Here is a 16,687-nt window from a genome sequence, read left to right as displayed (position 1 = left end):
ACCCAATCGTGCCTTTGGTATGACTCCCTAATTGAAAGCGAGACCAAACGGTTACGGGGAGGGCTCTTGGTATTCAACTCCTTTATAAAGAGACCAAGGCTCGACTCCTTTCTTTTCAATCCAATCGAATCCGCCCCTCGCTTCGAGTTCCAACACCCAAAGCTCTAGTGTAACGCCCCGGATACAACTTTCCATATTCGTAACTCCGACTCTTGCCATTTCCGTCTATGTGATTTATTTTTCTTCTATGGTTGGGTTTATGTCTGTGTTTTTGCATTTTGTTCTTATTATGCATCTCATCTCATGTCGTCATGCGCATTGCATCGGCATCGTTTTCATAAAACTTGCATCCGTCCGGGTTTCCCCGGTTCTCTCTGTTGTCCGTTCTGAGCCCGACCACACTCGCACGCGCCCGCGGCACCTCCGAAATATTATTTTATAAGTGGCATAAAAATGTTTTTCGGAATGGGATGCAATTTGGCGTGCGATCTTATTATAGTGTAGACAGAGCGCCTGTCAAGTTTCGTCACATTCAGAGCTCGTTTGATAGCCCAACCATTAAATATATAGCGGCACCGTTGCCGGTATTTACGTCGGACATTTTCGGTCTCCGGAAACTGTTGCCGGGCTGCCTTCTCTTCTCTCTTCTCAGCCCAACCCCCCTCCACACAGCCATCTAACCCGGCTTAAACCCCCTCCGACCGGTGCCGTTGGATCGTCATCGGAGGCTCCGAAACCCCTCCTAAACCCCAAGCCTAGCCCCTACTTGCTATATATAGACCCCTCCTTACAAATTTGGGCTAATCTAGGCCTTCACCACCCCCCTCGAATTCTGTGCCTCCAGCCGCCTCCTCCATCGTTTTTCGTGCCAGACCTCCCCTTCGTCGCCACTTGTCGCGCCGCCAACCGCCAGCCGCCGTCGCGTCGTCGCCCTCGGCCAATCAGGCGCCGCCACCTAGCCATCCTCGCGCCCGCCAGCCTCTCCTGCGCCGCCACATTGCCTCCCCAAGCCCGCACTTCGCCGCGGCCCTCAGGGCCCATCTAGAGCCCGCCTCGAGCCCATCTAGGGCCCGAGCCGTCGCCGCCCTTGCGTCCGAGCTCCCCGTGCAGGAGAGCTCCCGATCCAGCACGCCCCGCCGCCGGTGAGCGCCTTCACCGCCCGTCCCCGCCGCCGACCATCGCCCTCGCCGCCTCGCTGGAAGGTCGTTGCCGCGCTGGAACCCAGCTCCGTCGCCGCCCTGGCTCCCCTGCCCTCACGACCTCCCGCTCCCGACGCCCCGCGCAAGGTCCGCCGCCGGCGGAGCTCGCCCTCGCCCGCTCCGGCCACCCCCACCGCAACCGCTGCCTCCGGCTGTCACCGCCCCGGATCCGGCCTCCGGTGCCGTTCCCGGCCCCCCTCCGGCGTTCTTCGCTCGGCCTCGCCATCGCCATGAAGTTGTCGCCGCCGCCCTGGTAGGGGATCGAGTGGAGGAGCTGCTTGATCCGGTGCCCCGTTGACCGCGCCACCGCGTGGGCCGCCCCAGCGCCCCGGCCCAGCGCGTCGACCCCCAAGCCCAGCTGCGCCCTCTTGTCGGGCCTCCTTGATCAACCGGCCCATGAGGCCTGGTGAGCCGCCCAGTTCCTGTAGCTCCAATTTCGTCCCGAGTAGTTTTTTTTTCGGATCTGCGATTTTCGCATTATCCAGGAGTTTACTGTTTTACAGAAAAGTCCCTCTTGATCATGCATATAATAACTCTTTAACCGTGCATCAGATTAAAATGTTTTATATATGTAAAATGCTTAGAATTCTGTCTAGTTTCATAATATTCAATTGTCATCCATGTTTGAAATGTTTAAATTACTGTTTTATTAAATTTGCTTAAATGCCATGTTAAAATGATTTATTTCATAACTAAATAACCGTAGCTCCGATTTTAATAAACTTCATATGTAAATGGGGTGAAAAAATGCCTAGATTAACATGGTGCACTTTATTTTTCTGTTTAACAACTCTAAAATTGTGTATAAGGCAGAACAGTAGCAAATTCGAAATATGACATGAGGATTTTCCGGAATTGTTGTTTGTTGTTTCCGGCCTCATTTAAACTTGCCTAGATAGGTAGTTTTCATATGCTTCACCTCTTGCCATGTTAATCAACATTTAATATTGTTGGGTACCTAAACGAGAGCGAACTAAATAACTTGAATGTGGTGTTTCGTCAATATGCAACTCGTTGCATATTGAGCTCCACTTAACTTGTAGTATCGTTTGTTGCACTTTGCCATGTCATGCCTCATTAAACCGGACATGCATCATACTTGATTATGCATCATGCCATGTTTATGTGATGGTTGTTTACCATGTCATTTGCTTCTTTCCGGTTTGCTTCTCTCGATAGCTTCGGTTTCGTTCCGGAGTTGCGAGGATTTGTTCGACTACGCCCCCTTTTTCTTCAAGGACTCAGATTTCTTAATCAAGTATACTTTTGTTAATGGGAAGTCTCTCCATTCTTTTCCGTCAATGTTCTTATCCGGTGATTTCCCATGAAGATGCTCAACAGTTTCAAGTTCATCAACCTTCGTTCTTTTTTCTTCTCCGGTGGATCCAATTCAAGCTTTCGATATTCATCATATTCCTTTCCTCGTTTCTAATGCTTTCTCATGCCGATGCACCTCTTAATCATTCACTTCTTCCTATTCATTTGTTCTGGAGTGCTGAAGATATCTCACAAGACTTGTGTTTCCATTCTCAACCCGTTCAAGATATTTCGAGGTTGTTATCTCATTCAAGCCGTTTAATTCAACCGGTGCAACCTCTCTTTAAAATTGTTCAACGTTGTTTTCTTTTGAGTGGGCCCTAACCCAAAGGTCTTTTTCCAGGATCTTACCCGGGTCTTCTAATTTTCTCGGAGCTATTCCCAAATTCATTTCAAAGTTTGATGTAAGAATGAATTATCATCAGTCAAATGTCTTTCTCCAAGATCTTTCAAATTCTTTTCATCGTTGATTCAACCTTTCTATTCTTCATTTCGGAGTATCTCAACAATTCATGGTGGTTCTCATCATCTTTCTCAACATTTGAAGACCAAAGATGGATTTCTCCTAAATCTTGGTCCGTTCTCTTGAAGATTCATAGTTCTAGCTTATGTCATCCTCTCATAATTATTTTCGATTGTGAGAATTCTTTTCAACCATCCGACGCATTTCAGGAGTTGCTTCCTTTCTTGATAATCCGAATGCCATCATTTTTGAATATTACTCATTCTCAACCTTCAACTCTTGTTCTCCAAATCTATCTGGTGCATCATTCAAGTATCCTCTAATCAGTTCATGACCTCTTCATTCTCATGTATCTAAATCCCCTCAAGTATCTTCATTTGTTTTCCAATTCTTCCCGGTGAATTGTGCATTTGCTACTTTCATTTTCAATTCTTACGGTGGTTCGTTCAAGATTTCACTTTCTTCGTTATCGTATCAATTCATTCATTCTTTCATGGTTTCAATCCCATCGGTGGTTCCATCAATACCTTCTCAAGTTTGCGCTATCTCTATCCTTAATCCCTCAAGAAGAATAAGTAGTATGCCAAATCCGTTGCTTGTCATCAATTTAAATTGGTGAAGGATAGGCATAACGTAATTCTTATTATTGTTTCATCCAATGATCTAGTTTCTTCTTTCCAGAGTTGTTCATCATGTCACATTTCTCGGTTCGACATGTTTCATTTTTCTTTTCCGGAGTTCCAAGTTTTCTGCATTATCGTCGCGAAGCTCCATCTAAATCATTGCAAGGCTTCACCTTGTGTTTTAAACTTCTCTTTCTTTTTATCATCCTTTTATTACCGGAGTTCTCCATGGAGGCTCTACATGGTGGTTCATCAAGGATTCTTTTCATTCTTCATTTGTTCTTCAAGATTTCTCTCGAAGTTATGATCCGCCAAGCTATACTCAAAATTAAACATGGTGCCCAACACATGTTTTTTTGAGGAGTTCAAGCATTCTTCATCTTGCATTTCGAAGTGCAATTCTTTCTACCTTATCTTTTGATGTGGTGTTATGTCATTCTTGACAATTTGAGTTCGTGTTTCATGATTCACATGTTGTCAAGAATGAGGTATTTTAAACCCATCATTTTCTTCCTTGGAGTTATCTTGGGTTATTTTTCACCTAAAGCCTTCCCTAAGGAATGTTGCTCGTTGTGGTGACTATCAATGATCCAATTTTTTCTCCTATCCTCTCGGCGAAAGAAGTTTTCATCTCTTCTTTGATCTTAAACAAGCAATTGTTTTTCGTTAGTGGCAGAATTTCACCTCAAGTGTTGAGATGTTTCCATAAGCCCACTACAAGCTTATTCTTTTTGTTGTTGGTTTTCCAACAACTCCGTTATAACCTTCTCGGAAGGGTGCTTTCCAAGCTCATTTGTGGCAGAAGTTGGCATTTCCTCCTCCATCTGTTATTCCAATGATCTATCTTCTATTCTTTCTTCCAGAGGCATTGTAATGTTGCTCTTTTCACTCATCATGATGAATTGTGAAGATCATGTTCTTTTCATTGCTTATCCACTTAACCGGAGTGTTGTGTCTATCATTCCTATTTTAACCGGAGTCTCATCCGAGTGCTTTCATTTTGCCAAGTTCATGTTCTATTCCTTCCATGTTCAACCAGAGTGCTGCCCGAATTCTTCCTCTCTCATCTGGTTTTAACCGGAGTGGTTTCGAATTCTATCCTGTCCATTAAACTCTTGATTCATGTCTTTGCAACCTTCAAGTTATCGTAATGTTCCTCGTTCCTCTTTTCTAACGGATTGTTTGCAATCTCATTCATCTCTGTTGTACTCTTTCTTTTAAATTGCTCAACCTCTCAAGGTTCATGGTTTCACTCGTTTGTCGAAGAAGCAACTTAGTTTACCTCTTATCTTCCTCTTCCTTTTCCCTCCGGTGCCATCCTAGATCTCGGGACGAGATCCTCTCGTAGTGGTGGAGTGTTGTAACGCCCCGGATACAACTTTCCATATTCGTAACTCCGACTCTTGCCATTTCCGGCTATGTGATTTATTTTTCTTCCGTGGTTGGGTTTTTGTCTGTGTTTTTGCATTTTGTTCTTGTTATGCATCTCGTCTCATGTCGCCATGCGCATTGCATTGGCATCGTTTTCATAAAACTTGCATCCGTCCGGGTTTCCCCGGTTCTCTCCGTTGTCCGTTCTGAGCCCGACCACACTCGCACGTGCCCGCGGCACCTCCGAAATATTATTTTATAAGTGGCATAAAAATGTTTTTAGAATGGGATGCAACTTGGCGTGTGATCTTATTATAGTGTAGACAGAGCGCCTGTCAAGTTTCGTCACATTCGGAGCTCATTTGATAGCCCAACCGTTAAATATATAGCGGCACCGTTGCCGGTATTTACGTCGGACGTTTTCGGTCTCCGGAAACTGTTGCCGGGCTGCCTTCTCTTCTCTCTTCTTAGCCCAACCCCCCTCCGCACAGCCCATCTAACCCGGCTTAAACCCCCCTCCGACCGGTGCCGTTGGATCGTCATCGGAGGCTCCGAAACCCCTCCTAAACCCCAACCCTAGCCCCTATTTGCTATATATAGACCCCTCCTTCCAAATTTGGGCTAATCTAGGCCTCCACCAACCCCCCCTCGAATTCTGTGCCTCCAGCCGCCTCCTCCATCGTTTTCCGCGCCGGACCTCCCCTTCGTCGCCACTTGTCGCGCCGCCAACCGCCAGCCGCCGTCGCGTCGTCGCCCTCGGCCAATCAGGCGCCGCCACCTAGCCATCCTCGCGCCCGCCAGCCTCTCCTGCGCCGCCACATTGCCTCCCCAAGCCCGCACTTCGCCGCGGCCCTCAGGGCCCATCTAGAGCCCGCCCCGAGCCCATCCAGGGCCCGAGCTGCCGCCGCCCTCGCGTCCGAGCTCCCCGTGCAGGAGAGCTCCTGATCCAGCACACCCCGCCACCGGCGAGCGCCTTCACCGCCCGTCCCCGCCGCCGACCATCGCCCTCGCCGCCTCGCTGGAAGGTCGTCGCCGCGCTGGAACCCAGCTCCGTCGCCGCCCTGGCTCCCCTGCCCTCACGACCTCCCGCTCCCGATGCCCCGCGCAAGGTCCGCCGCCGGCGGAGCTCGCCCTCGCCCGCTCCGGCCACCCCCCACCGCAACCGCTGCCTCCGGCTGTCACCGTCCCGGATCCGGCCTCCGGTGCCGTTCCCGGCCCCCCTCCGGCGTCCTTCGCTCGGCCTCGCCATCGCCATGAAGTTGTCGCCGCCGCCCTGGTAGGGGATCGAGCGAAGGAGCTGCTCGATCCGGTGCCCCGTTGACCGCGCCACTGCGTGGGCCTCACCAGCGCCCCGGCCCAACGCGTCGACCCCCAAGCCCAGCTGCGCCCCCTTGTCGGGCCTCCTTGATCAACCGGCCCATGAGGCTTGGTGAGCCTCCCAGTTCCTGTAGCTCCAATTTCGTCCCGAGTAGTTTTTTTTCGGATCTGCGATTTTCGCATTATCCAGGAGTTTACTGTTTTACAGAAAAGTCCCTCTAGATCATGCATATAATAACTCTTTAACCGTGCATCGGATCAAAATGTTTTATATATGTAAAATGCTTAGAATTCTGTCTAGTTTCATAATATTCAATTGTCATCCATGTTTGAAATGTTTAAATTGCTGTTTGATTAAATTTGCTTAAATGCCATGTTAAAATGATTTATTTCATAACTAAATAACTGTAGCTCCGATTTTAATAAACTTCATATGTAAATGGGGTGAAAAAATGCCTAGATTAACATGGTGCACTTTATTTTCCTGTTTAACAACTCTAAAATTGTGTATAGGGCAGAACAGTAGCAAATTCGAAATATGACATGAGGATTTTCCGGAATTGTTGTTTGTTGTTTCTGGCCTCATTTAAACTTGCCTAGATAGGTAGTTTTCATATGCTTCACCTCTTGCCATGTTAATCAACATTTAATATTGTTGGGTACCTAAACGAGAGCGAACTAAATAACTTGAATGTGGTGTTTCGTCAATATGCAACTCATTGCATATTGAGCTCCACTTAACTTGTAGTATCGTTTGTTGCACTTTGCCATGTCATGCCTCATTAAACCGGACATGCATCATACTTGATTATGCATCATGCCATGTTTATGTGATGGTTGTTTACCATGTAATTTGCTTCTTTCCGGTTTGCTTCTCTCGATAGCTTCGGTTTCGTCCCAGAGTTGTGAGGATTCGTTCGACTACGCCCGCTTGTCTTCTTCATGGAATCGTTCTTCTTCCTAGCGGGATTTCAGGCAAGATGACCGTCACCTTGGATCTCACTACTATCATTGCTATGCTAGTTGCTTCGTTCTATCGCTATGCTGCGCTACTTATCATTTGCTCTTCAAGCCTCCCAAATTGCCATGTCAGCCTCTAACCTTGTCACCCTTCCTAGCAAACCATTGCTTGGCTATGTTACCGCTTTGCTCAACCCCTCTTATAGCGTTGTTAGTTGTAGGTGAAGTTGAAGATTTCTCCATGATGGACAGGATTATGTTGGGATATCACAATATCTCTTATATTATTAATGCATCTATATACTTGGTAAAGGGTGGAAGACTCGGCCTTATGCCTGGTGTTTTGTTCCACTCTTGCCACCCTAGTTTCCGTCATACCGGTGTTATGTTCCCAGATTTTGCGTTCCTTATGCGGTTGGGTGATTTATGGGACCCCCTTGACAGTTCGCTTTGAATAAAACTCCTCCAGCAAGGCCCAACCTTGGTTTTACCATTTGCCTCACCACCACCTATACCCTTCCCTTGGGTCAGCCAACCCGAGGGTCATCTTTATTTTAGCCCCCCCGGGCCAGTGCTTGTCTAAGTGTTGGTCCGAACCGAGCAACCTGCGGGGCCACCTCGGCGCAACTTGAGGGTTGGTTTTACTCGTAGCTTGACTTATCCGGTGTTGCCCTGAGAATGAGATATGTGCAGCTCCTATTCGGATTGTCGGCGCATCGGGCGGCTTTGCTGGTCTTGTTTTACCATTGTCGAAATATCTTGTAAACCGGGATTCCGAGTCTGACCGGGTCTTCCTAGGAGAAGGTATATCCTTCGTTGATCGCGAGAGCTTATCATGGGCTAAGTTGGGACACCCCTGCAGGGTATAAACTTTCGAAAGCCATGCCTGCGGTTATAGGCAGATGGGAATTTGTTAATGTCCGGTTGTAGATAACTTGACACCAGATCCGAATTAAAACGCATCAACCGCGTGTGTAGCCATGATGCTCTCTTCTTGGCGGAGTCCAGGAAGTGAACACGGTTTCTGGGTTATGTTTGACGTAAGTAGGAGTTCAGGATCACCTCTTGATCGTTACTAGTTGACGACCGTTCCTTTGCTTCTCTTCTCGCTCTTATTTGCGTATGTTAGCCACCATATATGCTTAGTTGCTGCTGCAACCTCACCACTTTACCCATTCCTTTCCCATTAAGCTTTGCTAGTCTTGATACCCATGGTAATGGGATTGCTGAGTCCTCGTGGATCACAGATTACTACAACAACAGTTGCAGGTACAGGTTTTGCGATGATCGTGATGCGAGAGTGATGTTTGCTTGTTTTGGAGTACTTCTTCTGCTTCTTCTTCGATCAGGGGATAGGTTCCAGGTCGGTAGCCTGGGCTAGCAGGGTGGATGTCGTTTGAGTTTCTGTTTGTGTTTCATCCGTAGTCGGATGTTGCTCTTATGTATTGTGATGTTGTATTCGAGTGGCATTGTATGCCTTATGTATGTATCCCTATCTATTATGTAATGTTGATGTAATGATATCCACCTTGCAAAAGCGTTTCAATATGCGGTTCTATCCTTGGTGGGACCTTCGAGTCTCTTTAGGATAGTATCGCATATTGGGCGTGACATCTAGTTTTAGGCGCTTCGGACCTTTGATGATGTCCGGCTCCGACCTTCAAGGCCGGTGGATGCCTTCCTCCGTTATGGAAGAAGATGTGCGAAAGCTGAGAGATGCCATGTATCTAACCGGCGAAATCTCGCATAGGCTGCCTGCTCAAGGGCAGGCCATTCCCACTCCCCAGCCTGGTGAGAGCGTGGTGTTCACATCTCACTTCCTTCGGGGGCTAGGCTCCCCGATTGATCGCTTCATGAGGGGGCTTATGTTTTATTACGGGCTGGAGTTCCACGACTTAGCTCCGGAGTCCATCCTCCAAATCTCATCATTCATTGTCGTGTGTGAGGCCTTCCTCCATATTACTCCTCACTTCGGATTGTGGCTTAGAACCTTCAAGGTGGAACCAAAGATGATCGAGGGGCAGCACACTGAGTGCGGAGGAGCTATAATAAGCAAGATAGCCGACGCTCCATGGCCCGAGGGCTCTCTTGAAGAGGAGTTCGGCTTGTGGCAACGGGGCTGGTTTTACATCACAGCCCCCAGGGGCACCACATGGGTGGCGCCACCTACTTTTCGCTCGGGTCCCCCACCACGGCTAGCGTCATGGGTCAATGAAGGGCTTATCTGGGGGCCGCCCAAAGACGTGCCCTTGCTGCAGGACTGCATTCGAGATCTTCTAGAAAGAGATATCAATTTGACTGTAGTGGCGCAAGTTATGCTGATTCGCCGCACACTGCCGTGCAAACGTCGCCCTCTCCGCCTGTGGGAATTTAATCCGGAGGGACCGCGAGTCCTCCAACATTTTATGGGCGCGACACCCATGGAGATGTACAAATTGTTCTTCGGATCACAAGCAAGGTGTACGGATTTGTCCGAGGATGCAGGTCTAAGCTGCAATCGCCCGGATGCTAAGGTAAGTAGCCCCGTATTTGGACACACCATCCAATCCGTATTTTTTTCATAAAGTTGCCCTTTAGCAGAGCTATCCTTTGAACATGAGTGGATAGCGAAGGCAAAGCTTATCAGGTGTCCAGCGCCCCTGCCCGAGACCGCGCCGAATCCCATGCTAACCAGGATGCTGGAGGTCGTGCTTTTGGCAGAAGGAGAAGGAGGGAACCAAGGAGCTACCGCCTCTGCGAAGGAGGCTGTTAGGAAGGGAAGAATCGAAAATTCCCCCCACCAGGAAAGAAAAGGACTGCCTCTGAAGACCCGGAGGTGATGGCCTCAAAACGGGGGAAGAAATCTTCGCCAGAGGGTTCGGCATCGGAGAACGCCCCGGCCGAATTGCGCCCTCAAGGGGACCCGCTCTCCCCCGATCCGTAAGTGAAAGGAGGGGTTCCATAATGAATGACATTCCTGTTTTATTTCTAAGGAAGATAACCGAAATATTACCTTGCAGTTCGGATCTCAACCCTTCTCAGCAGAGCTCATCTTCAGGGGATCTTTGTCCGGAGATGATAGAGAGTGAAACGCCTCTCCTTGTTGCACCGTCTCACGAGGCAGGCGACCCCGAGGTGTCGTCTCGGAGGGTTTTTCCAAGTCCGGACCCTGGAAAAGGTCGTCAGGCTAGTCCGGCACCCTCTGGTGCACGGTCGGAGGGGCTGAAGGATCTGCTTGGGAGGGCGTCCATCTCAGAAGAACACCGTATGTTGATGAATACGGTGATTGGAAGGATTTCATCCGCGGAAAGCGGATTGTACGAGGCTGCCAGGAGTTTACTAACAGGCTTTGAGGTACGTAAAAAGGTGTACCTTTTGGTAGAGCGGCATATTAAATGCGCCCTGTATAAATAGTAGCCCCTGAGACTCTGTGTGTCGTCAAGAGTGACGGCGCGCAGAGGATCATAACCCCAGGTATAATATGTCTCCTATTTTATGAAGGTGGCAAGGCGTTCGGTGGCTAGCCGGACTGATGAATCTGCCGAGCTAAAGCGGCAACTTGACGTGGCGGATGCCGACATCACGCTTGTGAATAAGCGGCTAGATGAGGCACAAGGTATGTTCCAAAGACATCTGATAAGAGGAGTTTGGTGCGTGTGCCTTATAAGATATGTGCTTGATGCAGATAGTGCTGCTGCCATGGAGAACCTTCAGGCGGAACTTGCCCGAGCCAAGGAGCAAGCAAGGAAAAGTGATGCGGCTGCCGTGAAGGCGGCTGAAGAGCTAAAAGCCAAACTGGTTGCTCACTGCCAGAGCAAGAGAGTAATGGCCGAGATGGCTATAAAATTGAAGGATGCTGCTGACCGCTGTAAATTTCTTAAACAAGGAGATAAGTCGGCTCAGAAGGATCTTGAAAAGATCACTGCCGAGGCCAAGGATACTCGCTCTACAATGAGAGCTATGAAGGAGGAGCTGCGTCAGGCCGGAGATATCACGGCTGGAAAGCCTTATATGCTGCAGATGAATTTCGGAGACCCCAAGTATGCTCCATTAGACCGACAGTGGAGTGCGGAAAACACTTATCTGGATTTGGCATCTAGTGTGGCAGACGCGACCGAACACTTCCGCGGCCGAGGTGACCATGGATTGGAAGAGCTTTTTTGGTCGCAGTTCCACAATCCAGAACGCCCACTTTCGGTATCTGACCGTTTGGCCGCCTGGGCGGAGCTGAACAGGTTATCCGGACTCGCCATGAGGTATGTTGCGAGTCGTCTGTGGCCGGAGAAGCCGGAGCCGAAGAGTTATTTTGGCTTGGTGCAGCAGTTCCTTGGTTCGGTGCCGCATGCTGATACAATGAAGCGGTCAGCGTGCATAGAGGGCGCACAGATGGCTCTTGCCCATGTCAAAACATACTGGGCGGATATGAAGGCCAGTGTTGTTGCATCCCGGGATTCGGACGAAAGCCGAGTACCTGCCAAGCACTACTTTGAGGAAGTTCTTCATGGCGCTTGTTTAATAGAGTCGCAGTGCTCGAAGGATGTTGTGTTCGAATAGCGTGTACTATTTTAAACCGAATATTTTGATAGAATATAAAGGCTTTTTATACTTGTGCTTGCAAGAATTATGATGCCTCCTGTGCGGCCGTTTAATGTATATGTGTATATAACCTGAAAGATGGCACTCGTTGGCTTCAGCCCCCACGCATAGAATGCGGGGGTGTTCGCAAAAAGGCACCTTTTCACACTTAATCCAACGTCTTGGTCCTATAAAGGAGGTGGTGGCGCGGCGAACTAGGCAACCGGACTATAATGCTTTATCACTTTCACTTAGCCATAGGAGTTTGATAGTGGGGCTACTGAATAGCCCCTAGGGGCACCGCGCTCACCCAAATTCGGGGCGCGAGTGTGCCTGACCGGGAAGCGGACCTTCATTCGAGTGGTTGACCAGTCTCTCGCTATATCATGACAGTCAGTTTTCGGCTTTCTCTACTGAGGTGCTCGCCTGGCCGAACCGGGGCACAATCGCAGTAGTTCTCCTGGTGCCGCGTTAGCTGATATAATGGAACGTAAGGCAGCAAAACACAGGAGCCGGGCAAACCCAACATTTGACCAAAGACATGATTCGGAGCTGATGCATATAAGGCCAAACTCGCGACGCCGAACACTCCCTAAGGTATTCGGTCTTTATGAAGACGGGCCGAAATAGAGCCCTTGGTAAAAAAGCCCCTGGTGTCCAGGTACGCGCAAAATTCTGGCGTGGCCACATGCCAAGACGCCAGCCTCCTCCTCGGTTATAGCAAAAACCAGGGGATGTTGTCAACAAGAGACAGTAAAAAAGCTTTACGCATGGTCTTAATCTGAAAAGAATCCTTGAAACGGGTCCCTACTGCATGTCTGCGCCTGTGTCTCCGTTGTGCCGTATCCTGGACGGGCGTAGCACGATGTTCGTCTGCGAAAGAGAGGAACTTAGTAAAAAATAAGCGTGCGAGAAATCTATATTAAAATAAACAAAATATAGTTGGAGCAAGAATTGAGCCGTATTGTCTCCTAGCGTGAACACGCGGAGCCCCTTGTACAGGGTTATGCGGCTATTAAGCCTATGTACGTTTACGTCGGACTCGTCGAGCCGTGTCCGGGATAGTAGGGCTGGATTAGTGTGCGGCTGTCCAGGCGGCCGCACCTTTACCCGTACTTTGGAGGTCAATTGATATTCCCCTATAATGAGATGATGCCTCATGGGCCGGGCATTTTAAGTGTAAGGGATGCATAATGCGGTATTGCGTTAAAGCGGGTGAAAGCTTCACGTCCCAGTAGCGCTTGATAGCGACTTACGAATGGGGCGATGTGGAATGTTAGCTTTTCGCTTCGGAAGTTGTCCAGTGAGCCGAACATGACTTCTAACGAAAGGGAACCGATACTCTGGGTACCTAGACCCGGCATGACTCCTTGAAAGGAAGTGTTTCCATGGCGGATTATAGCTGGGTTTACCCCTAGTTTGTGGATTGTGTCCTGATATAACAGGTTTAAGTCACTGCCGCCGTCCATAAGGACTTTTGTAAATTGGAGTCCGTCAATAATTGGATTCAAGACCAAGGCAGTCCAGCCTGCGTTCCGGGCTCCTCTGGAGTAATCCTGGTGATCAAAGGTGATTGGTTGTAACAACCAGTGGCGGTGCTCCTCTGGGGCTGGCCGTATGGCGCGTGTCTTCGTAAGCGCCGTTCTGTTTTTCCCTTTTGTCATCTGAAGTGAATTCACTGTTTTGACTTCTTGTGGGAACTTCTTTTGTTCTCCGGTGTTCTGCTTGTGTGGTGTGTCGTCATCCTCGCTTGGTGTGTCGAGCCCCTTGTGTTCGGCGTTGAGTTTGCCGGACTGCTTGAAGACCCAACAATCTCTGTGGGTATGGTTTGCAGGTCTCCCGGGAGTACTGTGGATTTGACATATTTTGTCTAGGATTTTGTTGAGGTTGGATAGCTCATCCCTGTCGTCTTTGGGGGGCGGCTTTGTCTGATTTTGCCGAGAGCTTTTGAATCCGGTGTTTACTGCCGTGCTCATCGGGCTGTTGTCCTTGATCCGACACGGTTCTTTGTTACGGCGCGGTTTCCCGTTCCCATCTCTGGGTTCGGACATATTCGGGTCGCTGGTGCTGCTTCTTGCCAACCAGCTATCCTCTCCTGCACAAAAGCGGGTCATGAGGCTTGTTAATGCGGCCATTGTTCTTGGCTTTTCTTGGCCGAGGTGTCTGGCGAGCCATTCGTCTCGGACGCTATGTTTGAAAGCTGCTAGGGCCTCGGCGTCCAGATAGTCAACTGTCTGATTCTTTTTAGTAAGGAATCTGTTCCAGAGTTTCCGGGCTGCCTCTCCAGGCTGCTGAGTTATGTGACTCAGATCATCTGCATCTGGAGGTCGGACATAGGTCCCTTGAAAATTTTCCCGGAAAGCATCCTCGAGCGCTTCCCAACTTCCCATGGTGTTTTCGGGAAGGCTTTTAAGCCAATGCCGGGCTGGCCCTTTGAGCTTAAGGGGTAAGTATTTTATGGCGTGGAGGTGATCTCCTCTGGCCATGTGTATGTGGAGGATATAATCCTCGGTCTAGACTCCAGGGTCTGTTGTTCCGTCGTATGCTTCTATGTTTACGAGCTTGAATCCCACTGGAAATTCATGATCCAGCACCTCATCGGTAAAACATAGGGGATGTGCGACGCCCCTATATGTAGGTGTGCCGCGATGTTCAGATATTTTTTGCATTGCATTGCTCACTAGAGCTTGCTTTCTTGGCCGATAGATGGATCTGGTTGGGCCAGTTTTTTGATGCGAATTCTTGGACGGATCGCGCGCTGTATTGAGGGCGGCGCCCTTTGTCGCTTGAGATCGATCGTGGGGTCGTCTATCCGACCTTGTGGCTTCCTTATTTTTTGACTGTGGGGGCTCTACGGCCTCTTCATCAAATTCCAGTAGTAGTTTCCGCTTCGGATAGCTCTTTGTGTGACGACTATTGCCGTACTTGTGTGCGGTATTGAGTACTTTGCCCCATCTGATCCTGAGTGCATCTTCCGCTGTTTTGAGCCTCTGCTTCTGCTTTTTCAGGCTACGTGCAGTGGCAACGAGCCTTTGGTGGAGGTTCTGATGTTCCAGCAATTTGTCCGGCGTGAGGTCGTCCGGACTATTATCTTTCCCGGGGATGGGTTGTTCGGATTGGCCGCCCTGTTTGGACGGTTGCTTGATGGCATGTTCGTCTTCCTTTGATTCGCCCTGCTCTATGGCTGGGTCTTTGTCGAGGTGGGGCTTGGCGTGGCGTTTATGCCGCCGCTTTGATTGTTTTTCGAGGGAGCGATCCCTGGTTGCGCCCTTTTGATCCTCGTTGTCATTTCTTTTAGGTGTGTCCACCATGTATACATCGTATGATGAGGTGGCTTTCCAGTGCCCTATAGGTGCTGGTTCTTGGTCATCTCCTTCATCGGCATCCATACCGTTGATGTCTTCAGAGTCGAAGTCGAGCATGTCGGTTAGATCGTCGACAGTGGCTACAAAGTGGGTGGTGGGTGGGTTTTGAATTTCTTCGTTGTCCGCATCCCTGCCCTGCTGACCATAGTCCGGCCAGGGCTCTCCTTACAAAGAGAGAGACTTTAGTACATCCAGGATATCGCCAAAGGGCGAGTACTGAAAGACGTCCGCGGCGGTGAACTCCATGATCGGAGCCCAATCGGGTTCGATCGGAAGGGGTGCGGAATATACGGAGTCCGGGGCGGAGTCCGGCACCTTGGAGTCATGGGCCTTGCAAAGGACAAGGCTGGTATTCGGCTCTATCGCCATAGAGATTGCGGCTCCCGGGGTGGCGTCCAACCGTCCATCCCCGACTAGCGCAGTCGACTCCGAGCTAATGATCGGAGCGGACACCTGAGCGGCACTCTGGGTGCTGTCCGGCGGTAGAGTTAGATCATGCCCATCGGGACAGTGCGGCACGCTCGGCTGTGGCTCGAATCCATCGAAGATCAAGTCCCCACGGATGTCGGCCGTGTAGTTTAAACTTCCAAACCTGACCTGATGGCCAGGGGCGTAGCTTTCGATCTGCTCCACATGGCCAAGCGAGTTGGCCCGCAGTGCGAAGCCACCGAATACGAAGATCTGTCCGGGGAGAAAAGTCTCACCCTGGACCGCGTCGTGGTTGATGATCGAAGAAGCCATCGGGCCTAAAGGTGACGACACAGAGGAACTCTCAATGAAAGCACCAATGTCGGTGTCAAAACCGGCGGATCTCGGGTAGGGGGTCCCGAACTGTGCGTCTAGGTGGATGGTAACAGGAGACAAGGGACACGATGTTTTTACCCAGGTTCGGGCCCTCTCGATGGAGGTAAAACCCTACTCCTGCTTGATTAATATTGATGATATGGGTAGTACAAGAGTGGATCTACCACGAGATCAGAGAGGCTAAACCCTAGAAGCTAGCCTATGGTATGATTGTTGTTCGTCCTACGGACTAAAACTCTCCGGTTTATATAGACACCGGAGAGGGCTAGGGTTACACAGAGTCGGTTACAATGGGAGGAGATCTTCATATCGTATCGCCAAGCTTGACTTCCACGCCAAGGAAAGTCCCATCCGGACACGGGACGGAGTCTTCAATCTTGTATCTTCATAGGCAGGGAGTCCGGCCAAAGGTCATAGTCCGGCCATCCGGACACCCCCTAATCCAGGACTCCCTCAGACGGCGTCTCCGCGTTCAACACATGTACATCCCGGGGATGTCTCCTCCTTGATCCAGCAAGGGGAGTGGAGAGGTTGAGGGAGAGCTCTGGCAGCACGACGACGTGGTGGAGGAGCTTGTAGTTCTCTGGCAGGGCGGCAGGGCTTCGGCAAGCACTACGGAGGAGGAGGTGGAGTTGGAGAGGGGGAGGGCTGTGCCAGGGGAAGGGTGCGGCAGCCCTCCCACCTCCCCTCTATTTATAGGGGCAATGGAGAGGG

Source organism: Triticum dicoccoides, chromosome 4B (genome assembly GCF_002162155.2).
Source record: "Triticum dicoccoides isolate Atlit2015 ecotype Zavitan chromosome 4B, WEW_v2.0, whole genome shotgun sequence".
Taxonomy (NCBI): Eukaryota; Viridiplantae; Streptophyta; class Magnoliopsida; order Poales; family Poaceae; genus Triticum; species Triticum dicoccoides.
The sequence above is the reverse complement of the archived record's forward strand: the minus strand, read 5'-3'. Positions refer to the sequence as shown.